This window comes from Stenella coeruleoalba, assembly GCF_951394435.1.
Source record: "Stenella coeruleoalba genome assembly, chromosome: 9".
Classification (NCBI taxonomy): Eukaryota; Metazoa; Chordata; class Mammalia; order Artiodactyla; family Delphinidae; genus Stenella; species Stenella coeruleoalba.
In genome coordinates this window covers 69,014,362-69,040,434 of record NC_137155.1, presented here as the reverse complement: position 1 = coordinate 69,040,434, position 26,073 = coordinate 69,014,362, and the positions used below count along the sequence as shown (strand labels likewise).

At 37.5% G+C, this 26,073-nt stretch overlaps 1 pseudogene across 1 annotated transcript; it reads left to right on the top strand.

Moving 5' to 3' along the window:
- The first annotated feature begins 19,929 nt into the window (after positions 1–19,929).
- On the top strand, positions 19,930–21,644 carry LOC307191660 (stress-induced-phosphoprotein 1-like; annotated as a pseudogene). Its single transcript has one exon. The product of its transcript is annotated as a stress-induced-phosphoprotein 1-like (transcript).
- The last annotated feature ends 4,429 nt before the right edge of the window (positions 21,645–26,073 follow it).

Below are 26,073 nucleotides of genomic sequence, written 5' to 3'. Positions count from 1 at the left end.
TAGTTATCAAACTGGCAAAAATTAAAGACAAAGAAAAATTATTAAAAGCAACAAGGGAAAAACAACAAATAACATACAGGGAACTCCCATAAGGTTAACAGCTGATTTCTCTCTCAGCAGAAACTCTACAAGCCAGAAGGGAGTGGCATGATATACTTAAAGTGATGAAAAGAAAGAACCTACAACCAAGATTACTCTACCCAGCAATGATCTCATTCAGATTACATGGAGAAATCAAAAGCTTTAGAGACAAGCAAAAGCTAAGAGAATGCAGTACCACCAAACCAGCTCTATGACAAATGCTAAAGGAACTTCTCTAAGTGGGAAACACAGAGAAGAAAAGGACCTATAAAAACAAACCCAAAACAATTAAGAAAATGGTCATAGGAACATACATATCGATAATTAGCTTAAACGTGAATGGATTAAATGCTCCAACCAAAAGACACAGGTTTCCTGAATGGATACAAAAACAAGACCCATATATATGCTGTCTATAAGAGACCCACTTCAGACCCAGGGACACATACAGACTGAAAGTGAGGGGATGGAAAATGATATTCCATGCAAATTGAAATCAAAAGAAAGCTGCAGTAGCAATACTCATATCAAATATAAATAGACTTTAAAGTAAAGAATGTTGCAAGAAACAAGGAAGACCACTACATAATGATCAAGGGATCAATCCAAGAAGAAGATATAACAATTATAAATATATATGCACCCAACATAGGAGTATCTCAATACATAAGGCAACTGATAACAGCTATAAAAGAGGAAATCAACAGTAACACAATAATAGTGGGGGACTTTAACACCTCACTTACACCAATGCACAGATCATCCAAAATGAAAATAAATAAGGAAACAGAAGCTTTAAATGACACAATAGGCCAGATAGATTTAATTGATATTCATAGGACATTCCATCCAAAAACAGCAGATTACACTTTCTTCTCAAGTGTGCATGGAACATTCTCCAGGATAGATCACATCTTGGGTCACAAATCAAGCCTCAGTAAATTTAAGAAAATTGAAATCATATCAAGCATCTTTTCTGACCACAACGCTATAAGATTAGAATCAACTACAGGGACAAAAATGTAAAAAACACAAACACATGAAGGCTAAACAATACATTACTAAATAACCAAGAGATCACTGAAGAAATCAAAGAGGAAATCAAAAACTACCTAGAGACAAATGACAATGAAAACATGATGATCCAAAACCTATGAGATGCAGCAAAAGCAGTTCTAAGAGAGAAGTATATAGCTATACAAGCCTACCTCAAGAAACAAGAAAATCTCAAGTAAACAATCTAATGTTACACCTAAAGGAACTAGAAAAAGAAGAACAAACAAAACCCAAAGTTAGCAGAAGTAAAGAAATCATAAAGATCAGAGCAGAAATAAATGAAATAGAAACAAAGAAAACAGTAGCAAAGAGCAATAAAATTAAAAGCTGGTTCTTTCAGAAGATAAACAAAATTGATCAACCATTAGCCAGACTCATCAAGAAAAAGAGAGAGAGGACTCAAATCAATAAAACTAGAAATGAAAACGGAGAAGTTACAAAAGACACCACAGAAATACAAAGCGTCCTAAGAGACTACTACAAGCAACACTATGCCAATAAAATGGACAACCTCGAAGAAATGGACAAATTCTTAGAAAGGTATAACCTTCCAAGACTGAACCAGGAAGAAATAGAAGATATGAACAGACCAATCACAAGTAATGAAATTGAAACTGTGATTAAAAATCTTCCAAAAAACAAAAGTCCAGGACCAGATGGCTTCACAGGTGGATTCTATCAAACATTTAGAGAAGAGCTAACACCCACACTTCTCAAACTCTTCCAAAAAATTGCAGAGGAAGGAACACTCCCAAACTCATTCTATGAGGCCACCATCATCCTGATACCAAAACCAGAGAAAGATACTACAAAAAAAGAAAATTACAGACCAGTATCACTCATGAATACAGATGCAAAAATCCTCATCAAAATACTAGCAAACAGAACCCAACAACACATTAAAAGGATCATACACCACAATCAATTCGGATTTATCCCAGGGATGCAAGGATTCTTCAATATACGCAAATCAATGTGATACACCATATTAACAAATTGAAGAAGAAAAACCATATGATCATCTCAATAGATGCAGAAAAAGCTTTTGACAAAATTCAACACCCATTTAGATAAAAACTCTCCAGAAAGTGGGCATAGAGGGAACCTACCTCAACATAATAAAGGCCATATATGACAAGCCCACAGCAAATATCATTCTCAATGGTGAAAAACTGAAAGCATTTCTTCTAAGATCAGGAACGAGACAAGGATATCCACTCTCACCAGTATTATTCAACATAGTTTTGGAAGTCCTAGCCACAGCAATCAGAGAAGAAAAAGCAATAAAAGGAATACAAACTGGAAAAGAAGTAGTAAAACTGTCACTGTTTGCAGATGAGATGATACTATACATAGAAAATCCTAAACATGCCACCAGAAAAGTACTAGAGCTATTCAATGAATTTGGTAATGTTGCAGGATACAAAATTAAGGCACAGAAATCTCTTGCATTCCTATACACTAATGATGAAAAATCTGAAAGAGAAATTATGGAAACACTCCCATTTACCATTGCAACAAAAAGAATAAAATACCTAGGAATAAACCTACCTAGGGAGAAAAAAGACCTGTATGCAGAAAAGTATAAGACACTGATGAGGGCTTCCCTGGTGGCGCAGCAGTTGAGAGTCCGCCTGCCGATGCAGGGGACATGGGCTCGTGTCCCGGTCTGGGACGATCCCACATGCCACGGAGCGGCTTGGCCCATGAGCCATGGCCACTGAGCCTGCACATCCGGAGCCTGTGCTCCGCAACAGGAGAGGCCACAACAGTGACAGGCCCGTTTACCACAAAAAAAAAAAAAGACACTGATGAAAGAAATTAAAGATGATACCAACAGATGGAGAGATGTACCATGTTCTTGTATTGGAGGAATCAAATTTGTGAAAATGACTATGCTACCCAAAGCAATCTACAGATTCAATGCAATCCCTATCAAATTACCAATGGCATTTTTTTACAGAACTAGAACAAATCATCTTAAAATTTGTATGGAGACACAAAAGACCCCAAATAGCCAAAGCAGTCTTGAGGGAAAAAATCGTAGCTGGAGGAATCAGACTCCCTAACTTCAGACTATACTTTAAAGCTACAGTAATCAAGACAATATGGTACTGGCACAAAAACAGAAACATAGATCAATGAAACAAGATAGAAAGCCCAGAGATAAACCCACGCACCTATGGTCAACTAATCTATGACAATGGAGGCAAAGATATACAATGGAGAAAAGACAGTCTCTTCAATAAGTGGTGCTGGGAAAACTGGACAGCTACATGTAAAAGAATGAAATTAGAACACTCCCTAACAGCATAAACAAAAATAAACTCAAAATGGATTTGAGATGTAAATGTAAGACCAGACACTGTAAAACTCTTAGAGGAAAACATAGGAAGAACACTCCTTGACATAAATCACAGCAAGATCTTTTTTGATCCACCTCCTAGAGTAATGGAAATAAAAACAAAAATAAACAAATGGGACCTAATGAAACTTCAAAGGTTTTGCACAGCAAAGGAAACCATAAACAAGACAAAAGGACAACCCTCAGAATGGGAGAAAATATTTGCAAACAAATCAACGGACAAAGGATTAATCTCCAAAATACATAAACAGCTCATGCAGCTCAATATTAAAGAAACAAATAACCCAACCAGAAATGGGCAGAAATAGACATTTCTCCAAAGAAGCCATACAGATGGCCAAGAAGTACATGAAAAGCTGCTCAACATCACTAATTATTACAGGAATGCAAATCAAAACTACAATGAGGTATCACCTCACACCAGTTAGAATGGGCATCATCAGAAAATCTACAAACAACAAATGCCTGAGAGGGTGCAGAGAAAAGGGAATCCTCTTGCACTGTTGGTGGGAATGTAGATTGATACAGCCACTATGGAGAACAGTATGGAGGTTCCTTAAAAAACTAAAAATAGAATTACCATATGATCCAGCAATCCCACTACTGGGCATATACCCAGGGAAAACCATAATCCAAAAAGACACATGCACCCCAATGTTCATTGCAGCACTATTTACAATAGCCAGGTCATGGAAGCAACCTAAATGCCCATCAATGGACAACTGGATAAAGAAGAGGTGGTACATATATACAATGGAATATTACTCAGTCATAAAAAGGAACGAAATTGAGTCATTTGTTGAGACCTGGACGGACCTAGAGACTGTCACACAGAGTGAAGTAAGTCAGAAAGAGAAAAACAAATATCGTATATTAACGCATGTATGTGGAACCTAGAAAAGTGGTACAGATGAGCCAGTTTGCAGGGCAGAAGTTGAGACACAGATGTAGAGAACAGACGTGTGGACACCAAGCGGGGAAAACCGCGGTGTGGTGGGCATGGTGGTGTGCTGAATTGGGCAATTGGGATTGACATGTATACACTGATGTGTATAAAATGGATGACTAGTAAGTACCTGCAGTATAAAAAAACAAACAAACAAAATAACTAATACTAAACTTTCTTTGGGTTATTTGTATGGAAATATGTTAATATAAATGTTTCAGACATTACATGAAATTTCTAAAAATCTTATATATTCTGGTATAATGTTATAAGTCATAATTCTAGTTATTACTTTAAAATGTATATCTCAGAAATAACTAGATTTCCTTGTCAATTGCATTATTATGAACTTTCATCAAATCTTTAACCGTGGTCATTTTTAAGTCTTTTGTCACTTACAGACAGTTCTGTGTGTACTGTGATGGTTTTGCAAATATTTTCCTATAAAAGGGTTTCATCTTCAAGGAATTCATGGAAAAGTCTCTGACAAGTACAGGTTTTTGGTAACTGACTATACTGCTGAACTGAATGAATAAGCATTTTCAGAACTCTAATGGAAAACTGATGAACTCATAAAAGTGCTAACAAAAGATCAAGATGAAAAAAATTAATTACACAGGACTGAGTGAACTGATGAGGGTGATTATAATTTTTGTAACTTTGTTTGAATAAAAAAAAATATCCCACAAGGACTCAGAGGCAAAAAATATACAAATCAATTTTCACTGCAAAGTAAAGGAGCTGTTACAGTGGAGGATTACTGGACTGAATGTCAGTATTATGACATAGTATGAATGTGTTTCGTGTTTGGTAATTGCAATCATTGTTGCTTTTGTTGTGGTCATCTATTTACAATGCTTGGTGTCAGTCTATTTATCTCTTGTAAAAATAAAATACAGTGTGTGTGTGTGAAAAACAAAACAAAGACAAAACAAAACAAAAACAAAGAAAAATAATGCTCTATTTTACATACTTAATATCTAATTTACAATACATATTATATAACACATTTATAGCATATATATTATATATGCATAAATTAGAACATTATTTTCCAAATGGACTAGACTATGTATATAAAAGACTACACACACACACCAAGGAGAAGACTTTTTAAAGAACAAAAGGACTGCTTCACTTCTTAAAAAAAAAGAAAAGAAAAGAACAAAGAGGCATATTTTAAAAAATCAGTAGAGGAGATAAAATAGAATACTAAATATATATACATATATATGTGTATGTATGTATATATTTGATTAATTCCAAAGAAGGTAGGAAAGGAAGAACAGAGAACCATTAAGAAAAATAGAAAACAAATAGTGAGATGCCAGATTTAAAATTAAGCTTATTGATAATTATATTGAATATAAATGAAGTAATGGCTTCAATTAAAAGTCAGAGATTTTTCAAACTAGATCAGAGTTTCTCAGCCTCAGCACTACTGACATTTTAGGCCACGTAATTGTTGTAAGAGGTGCACTGCAGACTATTTAACAGAATCTGTGGGCTCTACCCACTAGATACCAGTAACACCATCCCTTTCCCTTCAGTTATGACAACCAAAATTGTCTCCAGATATTCCCAAATGTGCCCTGAGGGACAAAATCAGCCCTGATTGAGAACCACTTGGCTAGATGAAAACCAAGGCCAACAATATGCTGTTTACAAAAAACCACATGTTAATTATAAAGACACAGATAGTTTTAAAGGAAACGGATGGGGTAAAGATGCAAATATTAACTGTAAGAAAGCTGGTATGACTATATTAATATCAGACAATGCAGATTTGAAGACAAAGGGCATTTCCAGAAAAAGAGATATTTCATAATGATAAAAACAATCTACCTATCAAAAGGACTTAAATGTGCATGCACCTAGTAACAGAGCTTCAAAATACATGAACCATAGATTGACGGAAACAAAGAAAAAAGACAAAATCTATAACCATATTTGGAGACTGAAACACTGCTCTTTCATTAACTGCTAGAATAACTAGATGAAAATCAGTAAGGTTATACAAGATTTGACGCTTTTAACCAACTTGACCTAAATGATACTTCTAGAATATTACAGTCAACAACTGCAGAGTATATAGTCTTTTCAAGTACACCTGGAAGGTTCACCAAGATAGACCATATGCTGGGCCAAAATACGAGTCTCATTAAGTTACAGATGACTGCAATCAAACAAAACATTTTCTATGAAAACAGGAATAAATTAAAAATCAAAAATGAAAAGGTATCTACAAAAATCCTCAAATATTTTAAAGTAACATACTTCTAGGTAACTACTGGGTCAAAGACAAAGTCACAGGGTAATTTAAAAATATTTTAAATTCAACATCAATGTTCTTCAGAATAATTTGTTTTCATACACCCTTTCTCAGGACCAATTGGCTTTGGATGGTCAAAAAAAAAAAACTTCATTAAAACCATTCAATTGCTTTCCTTGAATCCTTCCTTGGTCAGTCAGTTACCTTTTGTTTTTAACCTCACACCTATAGGAATGGAAAGCCAAAAAAAGCACTGTTCTATTCAGTTTGTTATTCAGGGAAAGGTGGAAAATAAATAAAAAGATTTCCAGCTTCCTTTATTTTATAAGTCCAGATATTATTGTTTTCTTTGAGTGTAATGGGTATTAGGACTGTAGAAAATTATGGTTATAACTAGCTTTTTGCAAGTAAGGTGTTTGCAAGTAGGAATGATCTTATAATGTTAACTGTGATGTGAAAAGGAATTATTTTAATGATGGATTTTGATCAAGATAAAAATTTAAAAAATCTACATGTAGACATATCAGTGAAATTGCAGGGAAAAAAAAAGAAAAATCTAAAGCAACTAGTTTTTTTTTTTAAGGATAGATTATCTTCAAAAAGGCAAAATGTATACTGACAACTCTACTTAAGCAAGGGCACAATAGAATCAAAGCACAATAGAATTATGCAATCAATGTGCTGAAAGAAAATAATGACCAACATAGAAGTCTACATCCAGCACAAATATCCTTCAGGCATGAAGATGAAATAAAGATATTGTTGGGCAAAAACTTAGAGAATTTACTACCAGCAGACCTTCAGGAAGGAATTAAGTATATCCTTTGGGCAGAAGGAAATGTTAATGGTTTAGAAGGTTAGCTATGTAGGAAGGAAAGAATTCCAAAGAAAGCCATAAATACATGGTAAATCTAAATGAACATTGACTATGTAAAGTAATAATAATAACCTGATGTTTAAAGTATAGAGAGTATTAAAATAGAAAGCATATGTAAATAATAGCATATTGGTTGTATTTTCCTGTGGAGGGTTAAAGTACTAATTAACTTACCATTTCTATCTAGGGTAAACAAAAATTGCCAAATTTTCAGACTAACAGAGAAAAAAGTGGAATTAAAATAATTAATGACTTCATAGAAAAGCAAGAAAGGGGAAAAAACAGAACATAGCATGAGCAGAATAGACAGAAAACAGTAAAATGGTAAATTTAAACCCACGTTTACTGTTTTAAGACTCTTGAGGACAGTTCATGGGTGTATGATTGAAAAGAATAACTGATTTAATCACTTTACTTTCTCCTAAGAAGTTCTCCTTAATAAGTTCCCATAATTGGAAATTTTAAAATGCTACTTCTCGGGCTTCCCTGGTGGCGCAGTGGTTGAGAGTCCGCCTGCTGATGCAGGGGACACGGGTTCGTGCCCCGGTCCGGGAAGATCCCACATGCCGCGGAGCGGCTAGGTCCGTGAGCCATGGCCGCTGAGCCTGCGCGTCCGGAGCCTGTGCTCCGCAACGGGAGAGGCCATAACAGTTAGAGGCCCGCGTACCGCAAAAATAAATAAATAAATAAATAAAAATGCTACTTCTTGGATACTTTAGATACCCTTAGCACCAGCAAGGCACTCTGCATGCATCCTGTCTTTTTATCCTCACAGTGAACCTGCAAGGCGGGTTTTGTATACCCAAATTGGAGATGAGGATTGCCTGAGGTTGCTCAGGCGGTAAGTGACCAAACAGGATTCAAAACAGTTCAAACTCATCCCAACCAGGATATCCATCCAACCATGACACAATTCTTACCATTTAATAAACAAGGTTTGGTCATGTTATCTAACTATATCTTAAGTTTTTAACTGCCCCGAAGAAACAGAGGGACAAACGTTTTGCAACAAACCCAACTTTTAAAAAGTAAAATTCCTGAGATTCCACAAGTTAAATAAATAGATCTTTAAAACAAATGTACCAAACTTAGCCTACAGTCCTGTGCAAAGATACTCATATTCAAAGCAAGCATTTATGGAGATGCTATGCATCCTATATTTTTCCATTTTGTGGCCCACGGTGCATATGCATTTCAGTTTCTACTTAGATCTTCATGTAATTCTGCCAAGAATATGCATTCATTTCTTGTTAAAAGTAGTTTTCATTTCTGAAGTGATTTATACCGGAGGACAATATAATTATTAGAAGACATAATAATTTGCAAATTCATTTCCAGCCAAGATTTGTGCAAAATAAAATCTAATTTATGCCAAAGGATATCAAACTTGCTAATCAATTCTTTTTTAATGACTTTCCAGGAAGAAACTCGTGTTGGCTATGATTCTTTACACAGCACTCTTATCTTCCAACCATATTGCTTTTTACAAGTATTCAATCTATTTTTATGCTCTTTCAGAAATGAGGGTTGCATTATCTATTTACCACAAAATGACAACTTTGTTGCTCAAATGATAAAAAAGGAAGACTTTGATTGTTTTCCTTCAAGTCATTTATTTCCAGGTATGTTCACTTTTATTTCCATCACTTCTTTACTGCTTGATCCCTAATGCCTTCTGTACTGATCTGATAACTGTATTTTAATATTATTCAATATAATCCTGAAGTGACTGTAGCTTGTCCCAAGACCATTACAAGAGAACAAGTTGGAGAAAGAAAAATCGTCACTAGAAAAGATAAATGGGTGACACACTGGACCTTAAACTCTGTTTCTAATGGAAATTCCCATGCAGTAGATGAAAAGTTACCAGAAAACATGAACTGCCTCATTAACTTTATGCCCAAGTTCTATCAGCAATTGATTTTTAATGCCTATGTTCATCATTTATGAGCTCTTCCCATTCTTTATATACATTTAAAATTAAGCTTTATAAGATGAACTAGTTCCATGGTGATGCTCACTGAATCATCTGTATAAAGCACTTTAAAGAATAATTCACAGAGAAGAAACATAAAGCTGATGAGCCAGAATTGTTTTGTGATATAAATTACTGATTATCAAAGTCAAATGTGGCAGCTATAATTGCCACTCTATTTGAAATAACCTTAATAATCGTCAACATATCATGAAGATATTTTTGGAAAAATGGGGCAAAATTGTTTTCTTTTTTTGTATTTCCACAGCATCTTTCAGCCAAGGTTTCTGACAATACTACAGTGTGGCCATCTGCATCACCAACATATTTGCCATTGACAGAGAGAAAACAGATTTGGAAATTGTTGCCCATCAAAACAAAGCCGATTAAAGTGAGCCAAAGACATCAGTTTTCAAAGCGGGTTCTAAAATGCCAATTCTATAGACTCAGTAAATAATTCATTGAGCTGGAAGACATATGGGAACATATGTATATGTATAACTGATTCACTTCGTTATAAAGCAGAAACTAACACACCATTGTAAAGCAATTATACCCCAATAAAGATGTTAAAAAAAAAAAGAAAAAATAAAGAAAAAATAAATAATCCATTGAGCTTTGTAGAGTTGCTTGGAATAGTTTTTTTTTTTCTTTTAATAGCCATATTTTAAAAAAGTAAGTAGAAAACTAGGTTTTAAACATGATTTTCTTAGTTTACTTATTGTTGGTGGTGAACAAAACTGTTAAGGCTAGCTTTGTTGTTACTGGAACTAAGTTAAAAATAATTTTCCAGAAGCCAGGTTGATATGGGAGATATTTTTTACTTTACCCCTAGAGGATAGCTAACATTGGCTCACATAGCCAACCTCTGTTGTAAGCCTTGATATATGTTAACTCATTTAATCCTTTCAACAATCCTGTGAAGGAGGTACTATTATTATCAATATTTCAGGAATGAGAAAATGAGGCAGAAGGGAAAACTAAATCACCTGGATCCTTCAGTAGGAAAGGGAAGGAGCCCATCTAGGTAGTCTGGCTCAGAAGCCTAATTCTAACCAAAGTGCTCTCTCTCTTCAATTGAAGTGTTCAGATTGAGTGTAAAATGTTTTCTTTCATCAAAAGCGTAGAAGAATAGTTGGAGGAATTCTAGTATATTGCAGGAAGCCTCAAAGAATCTTTAAAATGGAGCCACTCATTAATTGGATTACTGAACCATCAGTGGGTTCTTCCCTCTCTAACAGAAGACTGACCTGCAGACTTTCACCTCTGACACTTAAAGTCTTGCTCAGTGCTCTACTTTATATCATTTAATCCTCACAACAACTTTATAGAATACAATGGAATTATCTTCATTTAAATCAACACACGATGTGGACTTTTGTGAAAATGAGGGCAGAGGACACTACAAATATTCTGAAAACGCCAAGGGTTAAATATAGTTCTACATCCTTTTTATATATTTGTGAAAAGTTTTCCCTTAAAAATTTGATACCTCAAATATCAACAGATATTCTGATAGTCTGTTCTATAACAAAGTTTTCTTTTTCTTTTCTTTTTAACTGAAGCATAGTTGATTTACAATATTGTGTTAGTTTCAGATGTACAGCAAAGTGAATCAGTTGTGTGTGTGTGTATATATATATATATATATTTAGATTCTTTTCTTTTTTTAAAAAAATTATTTATTTATTTTTGGCTGTGTTGGGTCTTCGTTGCTGCGCACGGGCTTTCTCTAGTTGCGGTGAGCGAGGGCTACCCTTCGTTGCAGTAAGCGGGCTTCTCATTGCAGTGGCTTCTCTTGTTGCAGAGCACGGGCTCTAGAGCACAGGCTCGGTAGTTGTGGTCCACGGGCTTAGGTGCTTCGCAGCATGTGGGATCTTCCTGGACCAGGGGTTGAACCCGTGTTCCCTGCATTGGCAGACGGATTCTTAACCACTGTGCCACCAGGGAAGTCCCAGATTCTTTTCTAAGTTATTACAAGATATTGAATATAGTTCCCTGTGCTATACAGTAAATCCTTATTGTTTATCTACCATATATATAGTGGTGTGTACCTGTTAATCCCATACTCCTAACCCAACCCCTTTCCCCTTTGGTAACCATATGTTTTTTTCCTATATCTGTGAGAGTGTTTCTGTTTTGTAAATTCAGTTGTATTATTTTTTTTAGATTCCACATATAAGTGATATCCTATAATATTCGTCTTTCTCTGTCTGGCTTACTTTACTGTGATAATCTCTAGGTCCATCCATTATAATAAAGTTTTTCTAACATAGATAAGTTAATACAGGAGATATATGGGGTGACGATGTTAAGATAATGTGGAAACTGGGTTGGTTCATAAACTGTTTTTCCAAGTCAAGGGCATTCGAAATTGCAGAAACAAAAAAAGGAAAAGAAAAAGCCCTCTGCTGGGCTGGTAACCTGGCAACATGAGCCTTTTTTGGCTGTATTTTAGAAAAATTAGCAACAAGAGCCTATTCGCAGGGCTTCTCCGAGAGAAGCACCACAGCCTGGGGCAGTTCTTGGCTGCTGGCAGGTCCACTGCCTCCTGTGCTTGCTGTGAATGCAGCCCCACAAGTTCTGCTCTCCATGTCCTTTGGCTTCGTCTCAGCAGAGACTAGTCCTTGCCTAATTAAATTTTGTCCTCATTCCTAGTCTACTGTTTTGTGCGATCTATATTCCTTGTGGCAGATTCCAGCTACACTGAGCTGCCTGGCTTGATGGGCCATTTTAGTCCCCAGTTATGAATGAAGATTTTTTTTTTTTGGTGATGCTTGCTGTTATCAGTGCTCTTCTTATCATTATGTAAGATAGCTTAGAATGCAAAACAATGAAATAATCATAAACATAATCAGATGGAAAATCTTTTTTTAAATGGTAACATATTTTCAGATATTGCAGTTCTCTACCTCCATGTTTGCTTTTTTCCACCAGGTTCTAAACCTGGTGTGTGAGAGAGGAGAATATCAAAGTTGCCAAGGAAAAATTCTGTATAACTCATACCTTTCTACCCTTCCCTTCTGCAAGACTATGTTAGGTTGAAAACCACCATTCTTGTGGGGGAAAAGTGGAGTATAACCTACATTTCCCTAATCCGTCAAAATTTTAAACTCAAGAGTTTCAGGATCCTTAGGAATTTATAGATTTTTTTTTGATGTCAGGTAGGAGGGTTCTATGTTTAAATGCACTTACGTAACAAGCTTTCCTTAGAGCAAGTAAAAGCATTCTGTTTCATGTTAAGTACTACCATGTAAGATGTATCAGTATATATTTTTTGCAGCAATTTTAAAGATTCTTTCAAATCTAGACTGACAAATAGGCTATTTTAAAAATATCGGTTAAAGGGAAAAAACTAAAGACTCCTCCTAATTCTCTGAAGGTTTTCAGAGTAAAATTATTTCCATCTTGATTTTCATTTAAAGAAATCTTAGCTTTTTTTTCTTACTTTAAATATGTATGTACTTTGTCATTTTCTGTATCTTCCAAGTGGCTATTCTATCCTGAAGTTGGCAGGCATTCCTTTAGGCTGGTGGTCCTCAGGTGAGTAAGAAATGCAGTTGAGATTGAAGAAATGCTGTGTCTGCTCAAATTATCTCCTCTTTCTTCCACTGTGTCTGCTATCTAGCTTGAAATATTTGCTATTAAAATCATACCCCCCATCCCCAAGTTAGACAATTGGGGAAATGTTGAGAATCTCTTTTATTAGTTGGGACAACTGAGTTTTATTTATTTACAATTTATACTCCATGTATTGCCAACATATTTGAGGCAGTCAACAATAAAACTTGTGTCCATTATGGAAATGAAAAGTAATCCTTCCCCTCTTTCGTACTTATCCCTCCTAATAATAAAAAAGCAAAAGTCAACTTTGAATCAACATTTGTTAAAATTGTCAGAAAACATAAGCCAAAATAACATTTGATTATTTCATATCAGAACATTCTGGTAATCTTAGGCAAAGGGGCAACTGGATAGGTAGGAAAAAGATTTTATTTAGGATTAAAGAAATGTGCCAGTTACTAAGATTTTGACTCTCCTTCCAGCTGTTTTATGTGATACTGGAGTGGGGACTGTGCAGACCTCTTTGCCAGATGGCTCCCTATTAAGCTCTACCAATTGTGCTCTGTGTGTGTGGGTGTGTGTGTGTGAGAGAGAGAGAGAGAGAGAGAAGTTTTAAATATGTACAACATCTTTCCTTTGTTCTTCCAGCTCTAAGGGAGGTAACTGCTTCCTCATTTTCTCTTTTTTGCCTTTTCAGTCACCCAATTAACTTTATACCTAATTGATAATTACTTATGTCCTATTTTCTCTGTTAAGTGACTAGTCTGGCTGTAGTCTCCTAACTAGATCTTAACGGATACCAGGCAGTGTCTCTTAACATGTTTACTTACATGAAGCAGTAAGCCTCCTAAGACAGTCACACACTCTTCCTGAGCTATTAAGGAAAAGGTCTTCCCATAATATCCAATTTTTGTTAAATATAATGTTTCTTTTAACAAAGAAGCATGAAAAGCATTGTTTTATTCCCTTTTTAATTTTTGGAAAAATGCTTATTGTAAAGATTGTAATTTGCTTCCTTTGGATGTGTAAATGGACTATGTTAGTCAGACCCATGATTGCATGAATCACACATGGGTAGGAAAGCTCAAAATCACCCCCCAGGGCTAATTTTTCTATATGATAGCTTGGTAAATAAAATGAGGATTGTGGTCTTAGAAGCTTAAAAACTAAACCCAACTGGAAATCTGGTTTCTTTAATGATTCACTATCAGAATATTTAAAAACAAAAAAATTTTAAAGTTGTTAGAAAGACTGCTAGTTCTATAAAGAAAGGTGATTATATTAAGAGTCAGTGATTATTTTTTGCATGAAATTTAACTTTCAGCTTTCTGACAAGCCACAGCACCATTGTTGTTATGGACAAGTAAAGTTCACTTTTTCTTCCACAGATTAGTCCATTCATTATAGGAAAGTACAATCACCAAGGCTCAGGGATTTCCAGGACTACTGTATAATGAAACATATGGCCAAGGAGTCCAGAAAAAAGGGCAATATAAGGGCCAAGGTTATGAGGCAGGAAGGACCTGGATTTTCAGTTCAAAAAGAAGGTAGAAGCCAAATTTACTTAGGATTGCCTTAACAGTGGAGCACAGAAGACAGAGGAATAGCATATTTAAAATGCTGGAAGAAAAAACTATCAACCAAGAAATCTATACCCGGCAAACTTTGAGAGAACTTAGACCTGCCTAACAAATATTTACTAAAGAAAGTCCTTCAGACTACTAAGAAATGACTCAGGATGGTGACTTGAATCCACAGGAAGAAACAAAGAGCACCAGAGGGCTTCTCTGGTGGTGCAGTTGTTGAGAGTCTGCCTGCCGATGCAGAGGACATGGGTTTGTGCCCCAGTCCGGGAAGATACCACATGCCGTGAAGCGGCTGGGCCCGTGAGCCATGGCTGCTGAGCCTGCGCGTCCGGAGCCTGTGCTCCACAACGGGAGAGGCCACAGCAGTGAGAGGCCCACATACCACAAAAAAAAGAAAAAAAGAGCACCAGAAATGGTAAATATGTGGGTAACTATAAAAAAAAATGTATAAATATCCATTTTCTTTTCTTATAATTACTTTAAGAGACGTAAGATCCAAATGTCCATTGGCAAGTGGAGGAGTAAACAATGATACGGAATATTTTCATTATGACAAGGATCCCTATGTTGCCCTTTCATAATCACACTCACTCCCTTCCCCACTGTACCACCCACTCCACTCCCTGCCCTGTCCCTGACCCCTGGCAACCACTAATGTCTCCTCAATTTGTATAATTTTGTCATTTCAAGAATGTTGTATGTTGGAATCACACAGATATTATCTAACCTTTTTGGATTGGGTTTTTTTCACTCATCACTATTCCCTGGAGATTCATTCAAATCGTTGCATGTATGAATAATTCATTTCTTTTTATTACTGAGTAGTATTCAAGGTTATGAATTCCAGTTCCTTTAGTCATTCACCCACTAAAGAATGTTTATTTCCAGTTTTTGGCTATTCTGAATAAAGCTGTTATAGACATTTGTTTACAACTTTTACATGAGGATAAGTTTTTATTTTTCTGGGATAAACACCCAAGAGTACAACTGCTGGATATTATGGTAGTTGCATGTTTAGTTTAAGAAACTGCCAAACTGTTTTGCAAGAGTGGCGAGGAATTATCTTTTAAAAACTTCTAGGCGTCTACAAGAGACCCACTTCAGACCTAGAGACACATACAGACTGAAAGTAAGGGGATGGAAAAAGATATTTCATGCAAATGGAAACCAAAAGAAAGCTGGAGTAGCAATTCTCATATCAGACAAAATAGACTTTAAAATAAAGACTATTAGAAGAGACAAAGCAGGACACTACATAATGATCAAGAGATCGATCCAAGAAGAAGATATAACAATTGTAATATTTATGCACCCAACACAGGAGCACCTCAATACATAAGGCAAATACTAACAGCCATAAAAGGGGAAATCGACAGTAACACATTCATAGTAGGGGACTTTAACACTGCACTTTCACCAATGGACAGATCATCCAAAATAAAAATAAAGAAGGAAACACAAGCTTTAAGTGATATATTAAACAAGATGGACTTAACTGATATTTATAGGACATTCCATCCCAAAACAACAGAATACACATTTTTCTCACGTGCTCATGGAACATTCTCCAGGATACATCATATCTTGGGTCACAAATCAAGCCTTGGTAAATTTAAGAAAATTGAAATTGTTTCAAGTATCTTTTCTGACCACAATGCTATGAGACTAGATACCAATTACAGGAAAAGATCTGTAAAAAATACAAACACATGGAGGCTAAACAATACACTATTAATAACAAAGTGATCACTGAAGAAATCAAAGAGGAAATTAAAAAATACCTAGAAACAAATGACAATGGAGACACGATGACCCAAAATCTATGGGATGCAGCAAAAGCAGTTCTAAGAGGGAAGTTTATAGCAATACAATCCTACCTCAAGAAACAGGAAACATCTCAAATAAACAACCTAATCTTGCACCTAAAGCAATTAGAGAAAGAAGAACAAGAAAACCCCAAAGTTAGCAGAAGGAAAGAAATCAGATCAGAAATAAATAAAAAAGAAATGAAAGAAATGATAACAAAGATCAATAAAATTAAAAGATGGTTCTTTGAGAAGATAAACAAAATTAATAAACCATTAGCCAGACTTATCAAGAAAAAAAAGGGAGAAGACTCAAATTAATAGAATTAGAATTGAAAAAGGAGAAGTAACAACTGACACTGCAGAAATACAAAAGATCATGAGAGATTACTACAAGCAACTCTATGCCAAGAAAATGGACAACCTGGAAGAAATGGACAAATTCTTAGAAATGCACAACCTGACAAGACTGAATCAGGAAGAAATAGAAAATATGAACAGACCAATCACAAGCACTAAAATTGAAACTGTGATTAAAAATCTTCCTCCAACAAACAAAAGCCCAGGACCAGATGGCTTCACAGGCGAATTCTATCACACATTTAGAGAAGAGCTAACACCTATCCTTCTCAAACTCTTCCAAAATATAGCAGAGGGAGGAACACTCCCAAACTCATTCTACGAGGCCACCATCATCTTGATACCAAAACCAGACAAGGATGTCAGAAAGAAAGAAAACTACAGGCCAATATCACTGATGAACATAGATGCAAAAATCCTCAACAAAATACTAGCAAACAGAATCCAACAGCACATTAAAAGTATCATGCACCATGATCAAGTGGGGTTTATTCCAGGAATGCAAGGATTCCTCAATATACGCAAAACAATCAATGTGATATACCATATTAACATATTGAAGGAGAAAAACCATATGATCATCTCAATAGATGCAGAGAAAGCTTTCGACAAAATTCAACACCATTTATGATAAAAACCCTCCAGAAAGTAGGCATAGAGGGAACTTTCCTCAACATAATAAAGACCATATATGACAAACCCACAGCCAACATCGTCCTCAATGGTGAAAAACTGAAAGCATTTCCACTAAGATCAGGAACAAGACAAGGTTGCCCACTCTCAACACTCGTATTGAACATAGTTTTGGTAGTTTTAGCCACAGCAATCAGAGAAGAAAAGGAAATAAAAGGAATCCAAATCGGAAAAGAAGAAGTAAAGCTGTCACTATTTGCAGATGACATGATAGTATACAGAGAATCCTAAAGATGCTACCAGAAAACTGCTAGAGCTAATCAATGAATTTGGTAAAGTAGCAGGATACAAAATTAATGCACAGAAATCTCTGGCATTCCTATACACTAATGATGAAATATCTGAAAGTGAAATCAAGGAAACACTCCCATTTACCACTGCAACAAAAAGAATAAAATATCTAGGAATAAACCTATATAAGGAGACAAAAGACCTGTATGCAGAAAATTATCAGACACTGATGAAAGAAATTAAAGATGATACAAATAGATGGAGAGATATACCATGCTTGGATTGGAAGAATCAACATTGTGAAAATGACTCTACTACCCAAAGCAATCTACAGATTCAATGCAATCCCTATCAAACTACCACTGGCATTTTTCACAGAACTAGAACAAAAAAATTTCACAATTTGTATGGAAACACAAAAGACCCCGAATAACCAAAGCAGTCTTGAGAAAGAAAAATGGAGCTGGAGGAATCAGGTTCCCTGACTTCAGACTCTACTACAAAGCTACAGTAATCAGGACAGTATGGTACTGGCACTAAAACAGAAAGATAGATCAATGGAACAGGATAGAAAGCCCAGAGATAAACCCATGCACATATGGTCACCTTATCTTTGATAAAGGAGGCAGGAATGTACAGGAGAAAGGACAGCCTCTTCAATAAGTGGTGCTGGGAAAACTGGACAGGTACATGTAAAAGTATGAGATTAGATCACCCCCTAACATCATACACAAAAATAAGCTCAAAATGGATTAAAGACCTAAATATAAGGCCAGGAACTATCAAACTCTTAGAGGAAAACATAGGCAGGACACTCTATGACATAAATCACAGCAAGATCCTTTCTGACCCACCTCCCAGAGAAATGGAAATAAAAACAAAAGTAAACAAATGGGACCTAATGAAACTTCAAAGGTTTTGCACAGCAAAGGAAACCATAAACAAGACAAAAAGACAACCCTCAAAATGGGAGAAAATATTTGCAAATGAAGCAACTGACAAAGGATTAATCTCCAAAATTTACAAGCAGCTCATGCAGCTCAATAACAAAAAAAACAAACAACCCAATCCAAAAATGGGCAGAAGACCTAAGTAGACATTTCTCCAAAGAAGATATACAGACTGCCAACAAACACATGAAAGAATGCTCAAATTCATTCATCATTAAAGAAATGCAAATCAGAACTACAATGAGATATCATCTCACACCAGTCAGAATGGCCATCATCAAAAAATCTAGAAACAATAAATGCTGGAGAGGGTGTGGAGAAAAGGGAACACTCTTGCACTGCTGGTGGGAATGTAAATTGATACAGCCACTGTGGAGAACAGTATGGAGTTTCCTTAAAAAACTACAAATAGAACTACCATATGACCCAGCAATATACCCTGAGAAAACCATATACCCTGAGAAAACCATAATTCAAAAAGAGTCATGTACCAAAATGTTCATTGCAGCTCTATTTACAATAGCCCGGAGATGGAAACAACCTAAGTGTCCATCATCAGATGAATAGATAAAGAAGATGTGACACATATATACCATGGACTATTACTCAGCCATAAGAAGAAACGAAATTGAGCTATTTGTAATGAGGTGGATAGACCTAGAGTCTGTCATACAGAGTGAAGTAAGTCAGAAAGAAAAAGACAAATACCGTATGCTAACACATATATATGGAATTTAAGAAAATAAAAAATGTCATGAAGAACCTAGGGGTAAGACAGGAATAAAGACACAGACCTACTAGAGAACGTACTTGAGGATATGGGGAGGGGGAAGGGTAAGCTGTGACAAAGTGAGAGTGAGGCATGGACATATATACACTACCAAATGTAAGGTAGATAGCTAGTGGGAAGCAGCCGCATAGCGCAGGGAGATCAGCTCAGTGCTTTGTGACCTCCTGGAGGGATGGGATAGGGAGGGTGGGAGGGAGGGAGAAGTAAGAGGGAAGAGATGTGGGGACATATGTATATGTATAACTGATTCACTTTGTTATAAAGCAGAAACTAACACACCATTGTTAAGCAATTATACTCCAATAAAGATGTAAAAAGAAAAAAAAAAAAACAACTTCTAGGCTGCGAACCGGGAGCAGATCAAGTCTATTGAATGGTGTTTGCCGCCAGGCTATGGAGCAGGCAATTGAGCTAAAATGAAGGGCAATAAGGCCCTGAGTGCTGGCAGCATGGATGGTGGATTACAGTGCCGCTCTGAGGCAGTGAAGTCAGACCCCCAGGCCCATGTGCTCTCCAGCAATTGCTCAGCATCCTACACCAAGAACAGAGACCGCCAGAAGGCTTATGAGGATGGTTGCAAAACCATTGACTTAAAACCTGACTGGGGCAAAGGCTATTTCCAAAAAGCAGCAGCTCTTGAGTTCTTAAACTTATTTAAATCCGCCACTCGAACCTATGACAAGGTTTTAAAACATGAAGCAAACGATCCTCAGCTCAAAGAGGGTTTACAGAATATCGAGCCTCAGTCAGCAGAGATGAAATTCAAGAATGCTTTCAACATGTCCGATCTGCACCAGAAGTTGGAGAGTGATCCCAGGTCAAGGACACTGCTCATGGATCCTACCTACCAGGAACTGATAGAACAATGTCAAACAGGCCGTCTGACCTGGGCAAAAACTGCAACATCCCCAGATCGTGACTACCCTCAGTGTCTCCTTCGAGGCTATCTGGGCAGTACGGATGAGGAGGAAGAAGTTGAGACACCTCCACCACCACCTTCTCCCTAAAAGGAGACCAAGTCAGAGCCAATGGAAGAAGATATTCCAGGGAATAATAAGCAGGCACTGAAAGAAAAAGTTGGGGAAGGATGCCTGTAAGCAAAAAGACTTTGACACAGCCTTGAAGCAGTATGACAGAAGCAACGGCCAGGCCCCACCAACATGACTCGCATGACCAATCAAGCAGCCATGTATTTCACAAAGGGCGACGAGAGTGAATGACAGGAGCTTTGTGAGAAGGCCATTGAAGAGAGGCTAGACAAGAAGACTATCCTCGACAGATTGCCAAAGCTTATGTCAAATTGACAGAGCCTATTTCAAAGAAGGAAAGTACAAGGATGCCATCCATTTCTACAAATCTCTGGCAGAGCACTGAACCCCAGATGTGCTCAAGAAATGCCAACAGGCAGAGAAAATCCTGAAGGAGCAAGAGTGGCTAGACCACATAAACCCTGGCCTGGCTTTGGAAATATCCCCAGGCCAGGAAGCACTATACAGAAGCCATCAAACAGGAACCCAAGAGATACCAAATTGTACAGCAGTCGAGCTACCTGCTTCATCAAAGTCCTGGAGTTTCAGCTGCCACTCAAGGACTGTGAGGAGTGTATCCAGCTAGAACTGACCCTCACCAAGGGTTATACACGGAAAGCAGCTGCCCTGAGAAGCAATGAAGGACCATACAAAATCCATGGATGTCTGCCAGAAGGCACTAGACCTGGACTCCATTGGAAGGAGGTAGCAGATGTTCACCATGGCTACATGATGGTCCTGTACAACCAACATGACAGCCCTGAAGATGTGAAGCGATGGGCCATGGCCAAGGTGCAGCAGATGAGTGACCTGGCCATGTGGCTCATCCTGCAACAGATGCAGAAGGACCCCCAAGCACTCAGCGGACACATGAAGAATCCTGTAATAGTGCAGAAGATCCAGAAGCTGCTGGATGTGGGTCTGATTGCAATTCAGTGATGACTTGCTCATCATAACCCTTCCCTTCACCCTCATGTGGAAAAAGGAGTGGGAACTGTGGCAAGCAGCATAGAGCAGAAGAGAGAGAAGGGGAAAAGGCGAACATCTTCTCTATATGTTTATACAGACCTATGTGGAAGATACAGAGACTTATACTGGAGTCATTTGTGCGGCCTCTGGGCCCTCCTAGCACACACACGGTCTCTCCTGCTGCCCCAGAGTTTCATGTGTCCCACCCCTGGCGCTCAAGTCACTGTCCCAGCTGCTCTCGCATAGTTGGTGATTTGGGGGCCGGGAGTAGGCATGTATGTGGAGGGGAGGGTATTCTTCCCAAACTCAGGCCCCAAGTGTCTTCACACTATTAGCTCCATGACCCCTTCACCAACAACACAAGCCAGTCCAGCATGGTCACATGTTTTAAAAAAAAAAGAAAAGAAAAAGTAGTTCTGTTTATTGTTAGTACTGACCAGACAAGAGAAAGACAAAGAATATATATCTTTGTCCAAGCTTAGTTCTTTTAGAGGAATAGGAAACTAGAAGTCAATTCAGATCCTCTTATCATAGCTTAATTAATGAGAATAAGTGACAGTGCATTATTATCAAGGTGTCTTTGAAAAAAAAAGCAATTTATTAATAAAAGCAGCTTAAAACTTCACAACTATTTTTAAAGTTGACCTAAGAGCTCAGTATCTGAAGTGCTTTCGCGGTCTACTGATGTAATATTTGGCACTGAGCAGACTGAATGTTTTACTCAACGTTTTGGGATTAAAATACAGAAACGTTGTTCCCATGTTCCCAAGTATGTAAACCTATTTATCTTGATTTATTTTTATAAAAGAACAAGGCCTCAGAAATACAGATACATGTTCTCTTCCCCAAAACAAAATGAACTGTATCCTTTGAAGCTGAAAAATAAAAATTTCAGAAGATTTTTGAATAATTTAGAAAGTTCTAAACCTTGAGACATAATATTCCAATTATGAAATCGTTACTGCACAGCAAGTAATTTTGGCCCAAATCTGTTCTCTTGAAATCTGAAGTCAACAGGAGTTCTGTGCAGGAGAAAAATCACGTGCAACCAGTACAGGGCCACTCCTAACCTTAAAGCTTTTCAGTTCATGAAATATTTATGCATCCTAAATCGGATTTAAAAGTCATCACAGGCATCTACCTGCAGGCAAACTATTCAGTGTTTTCTGCTTTCTCCACATACCAGCTGCCTAGGGTCCTACCCACTCCAGTTGAGTATTTCATACTATTCTCTACGCAACTCTATTCTACCACATCTGAATATCTGAATGCAAGAGATCATAGCTCCCAAGATATTTGGTGCAGAAAGGTCCCTAGAAGTCCTATGTATAATCACTGTGAGGTCTTCAGTTTCTTTTATACAGACAAAAGTCACTTCTCATCATTGATGACATTTCCCTCCTCATTCTATCCAGGTAGGAGCTGCTACAATGTCTTTCTTTGTTCCTATCAGTTATGTATTATCAACATTCATTTACCCCTGTAGCATTTTGTATTAATTCACTATTCTTATCCGGAAAATAAAAATTTTATTTAAGTTTTTTCTAATTAGTCCAGTAGAATTCCTTCCTTTCCCATAATAACCCTCTTAACGATGAATTTTTATTTCTTATTAGTTGTTATAATACTGGCTTACTTGAAGGAGTTGTAGCCTTTCCTTGTATTGAATAAATATAACACATATTCAGTGAATGCCTACTATTTTCACTGTGATATCACTGGAAATTCTGTGGTGTAAAAGATGGATAAATTTCCTACCCTAATGGAGCTTACAGCCTAATGGTGAAGAGAGACATTAAACCGACCATCACACAAGTAATTAATTACAATGCTAGCAAGCATAAGAAAAAACAATGCTACAAATGTACACATAAAGGGACTGGTAATCTGGCAGGAATTGTAGGCTAGCAAAAATGATGCTCAGGGCTTCCCTGGTGGCGCAGTCGTTGAGATTCCGCCTGCTGATGCAGGCGACATGGGTTCGTGCCCCGGTCCGGGAAGATCCCACATGCCGCGGAGCAGCTAGGCCCGTGAGCCATGGCCATTGAGCCTGCACGTCCGGAGCCTGTGCTCCGCAACGGGAGAGGCCACAACAGTGAGAGGCCCGCGTACCACAAAAAAAAAAAAGATGCTCAGCCTGAGATCTGATAATGATTAGGAGTTAACAGAGACAAACGGAAGAAGTGTGTTACTAGAGTGAAAAGGATTTTGGCCTAGTTAGGAACTCACAGAATGTCACTGTGTCTGGAACTCAGAGCATAAAGGGGAGAAAGCTGCGAAAGAAAGCTGGAGCCAGATCCTGCTGAGTCTAGTAGGCTCTGAATTTTATTCAAGTTGCATTTGAAGTATTTTTAAGCAAGGGATTGCCATGATCAGCTTTGTACTTTAAAAGGATCACTCCTGGAAAATGAAACAAAGTAACCATATGACTTAGATGGCTGGTGGTGGTGGGGGGGGGGGTGCCGAGAACAAAAGTGGATGACGGAGGACTATTAGGGGCCTTTTATAGATGCCTAGGAGAGAAATGATGGATTTCTTGGATGATTGTGTTGGTATTGAAGAGGAAAAATACCTTAAACGTAAAGCTAATGAGATGTGGTTTTTTAACCACAGCAACTGAATGGCTTGGATAGGTTTAAGGTATATGATTTCATTGGGACATGTTTGAATATGGGCTAGAATATGAGTTCCAGGATGATAGCTTTTTTGGCTTTTTTGTTCACTGTTGCAACCTGTGCCTCCAGAGACATTCAAGTTGAGATGTTGAATAGGCAGCGAGATTATATGGAATTGCAGCTCAGAAGAGAGATTTGGGTTGGTATTAAAAATGTGGGAGTCAGGACTTCCCTGGTGGTCCAGTGGTTAAGAATCTGCCTTCCAATGCAGGGGACAAAGGTTCGATCCCTGGTCAGGGAACTAAGATCCTACATGCTGAGGAGCAACTAAGGCCTGCAACTAAGACCCAACACAGCCAAATAAATAAATAAATAAATTTTTTTTAATGTGGGAGTCTATTGTATATTAATGCATATATGAGGAATCTAGAAAAATGGTACAGGTGAGCCAGTTTGCAAGGCAGAAATAGAGACACAGATGTAGAGAACAAGCGTACGGACACCAAGGGGGGAAAGCAGGGTGGTGGTGGTGGGATGAATTGGGAGATTGGGATTGACATGTATACACTAATATGTATAAAGTAGATAGCTAATAAAAAAATGAAATAAATAAACTTTGTACCTGTTTTTAGAAAAAGAAATGTGCGAGTCAGCAGGATGTAGAATGTAGGTCCTCTCAGAAGCCAGGACAATACTGAGCTCCTCTAGGGGAAGGCTGAAGAGTGGGAAAGTCAAGATCAAGCACTGGTGACCAGCTCGCCTTCTAACAGCTCTCTGCAGCACCATGTGGTTGCCAAAGCATTTAATCATTCTCATCATGATCTCTGTGAGACCCAGTCCTTGTGCTGAAGATGTTCAGGCCCCGGTATCTCCCATTACAGCATTCAATTTAGACCTGTTCCTTCACACAGGAATACTAAGCCCTTCATCTCTCTCTCTCTCCACTCCTTCTTTCAAGAGCAGTGGATGGAAGGAAATTTAGGAAAATGGGTTACAGTATAAAATGGAACATAATGCTGAATTGTTGATGGAAGATACAGACTTTTTAAAAATTAATTAATTTATTTTAATTTTTTCGGATGCATTGGGTCTTCGTTGCTACGTGCAGTCTTTCTCTAGTTGCAGTGAGCGGGGGCCTACTCTTCATTGTGGTGCGCGGGCTTCTCATTGTGGTGGCTTCTCGTTTCGGAGCACAGGCTCTAAGTGCGCGGGCTTCAGTAGTGGCACGTGGGCTCAGTAGTTGTGGCTCACGGGCTCTAGAGCGCAGGCTCAGTAGTTGTGGTGCATGGGCTTAGTTGCCCCACGGCACGTGGGATCTTCCCAGACCAGGGCCCGAACCTGTGTGCCCTGCATTGGCAGGTGGATTCTTAACCACTGTGCCACCAGGGAAGTCTGGAAGATACAGATTTAATGCTTGACCCTTTCTAGCTATCAGGGCCCAAGTCAGGGTGGTAGGGTATGTTTTTTAGCCAGGAAGTCATTTCTACGCTCTTTATAACTCAGCATACATTTCACACTTAATTTTTCCTTAATACAATACTGGTTAATAAAATGAGATCTCTTCATAGTATGACAGTTGTTAAAAAGGCAAAACTTCTAAAAACCAAACTGGTTAGAACCGGTTTAGAACCAGATTCATTTTTAGAAGTACCTATCTTATACAACAATGAATTCAAAAGTGTAATTTGTTTATTCTATCTATGTGCTTATCAGAATGTAAACTGCACTAGATAACCAGTACAAACTGTCACCGAAATGGAGAAACCAGAAGTCACTGAGAGTTATGTTAAAAGGCAAAAACAACCACCAAACACTCTGCTCTGTGTCCAGAATAATTAAACATTATTTCTTTTGTAAGCAAGTTGAAATGATTTCTTTTCAAAAGACAGAGTTTAAAGATGCAGTCTGCA